This window comes from Diorhabda carinulata, chromosome X (assembly GCF_026250575.1).
Source record: "Diorhabda carinulata isolate Delta chromosome X, icDioCari1.1, whole genome shotgun sequence".
Lineage (NCBI taxonomy): Eukaryota > Metazoa > Arthropoda > Insecta > Coleoptera > Chrysomelidae > Diorhabda > Diorhabda carinulata.
In genome coordinates, this window is record NC_079472.1 from 30,638,243 (window position 1) to 30,639,612 (window position 1,370).

The following is a 1,370-nucleotide window of genomic DNA, read 5'->3' on the forward strand; positions in this document are numbered from 1 at the left end:
ACCGTCGTGAACAAGTGTTATATTGTTATTTATTGGTCTAATACTGAAATATATTATGCAGCTTAAAATTGTTTTGGAAATAACTGTCATTTTTCATGTTTTGTGAACAACAGTAGTGTTTACAAGCTTTGTCTGTTGTTTTAAAATGAACCAGACATTATTTAATTCCATGACATAATTTATAACAAGAAAATTGTTAATAAAATCAGTAAATCATTCATAAAACTATGACGATAAATCCCAATACAAATCTATTAAGTTGTATTGCTAGTTATATAATATAAAAGGAAGTATTACTGGTTGCCTAATAGTAGTCTTTTATTTATCGATCTATCTACATTACTATCCAAATATTTATAATAAAGTTATGACACCCTGAATAAATTAGATTTCCAAATAATTGAACATATTTATAATTTTTTATATTGTAAATAAGATTGAAATTAGAAGCAATGAATTAAGTTTAATATTTAATACTAATTTTCAATATTTATATTATAAATAAGCAGTAGATTAATTATTTGTTATATATGTTGCACATAGAGAAGACAATTAATATTTATTCGTTGTATATATGTATCTTTCAAAAATTCTTACAAAAACTAATTTTGAAAAAGAAGAGACCTGAAATCAAGAAGATTTAGAAACATAAAAATATTGAGGTATAGACAAAAGTAGATCCAAATGTCAAATTTCACCTATTATTTAAAATTCATTTTAGAGATTTAAAATAAAGATAAATCATGATGAAAACGTATAAAATAGGTTTAAGAAATAAATAGTTAAAGAACATACAATTATATTTAAATTCTAAATATATTTCATTGATTAAGGCATGTCTAGAATATTTCATTTTAAGATTCATACAGGTTCCATGGTGTAATGGTTAGCACTCTGGACTTTGAATCCAGCGATCCGAGTTCGAATCTCGGTGGGACCTAAAGTTTTTTTTATTATTTTTTATAATTTATCATATAAACAATAATCTTCGTAAAACTAAGTCAATATTTATTATAAATAATAGTGATTATGGTTATATATAAAATACTAACCTAACCTATATATAAAATAGTTATCTATAGAGTGATAAGAATGAAATATACTCAAACGAAAATAAACTTTCAAAATAAATAACAAATTCTGCACGTATTACGAAATTATTTTGATGATAACTTTATTTATATATAAATTAAATAATAAGATTGTGAAATATTTATCAGCACTTCAAACTGTATTGTTTATTTTGTTATTTGAATAAGTCGAAATAAACTATATAAACATGTTTTTGAAAATTTAGATGAATGAGAATTTAAAAATTTATTGTAGGCATTAAGAATATATGTTAATAATACTATAATCAAAATTAATGC

At 22.1% G+C, this 1,370-nt stretch overlaps 1 non-coding gene across 1 annotated transcript; it reads left to right on the forward strand.

The window, feature by feature from the left end:
* The first annotated feature begins 868 nt into the window (after nucleotides 1-868).
* Nucleotides 869-940, forward strand: Trnaq-uug (transfer RNA glutamine (anticodon UUG)). The gene has a single exon. It is a non-coding gene; the product is annotated as a tRNA-Gln (tRNA).
* The last annotated feature ends 430 nt before the right edge of the window (nucleotides 941-1,370 follow it).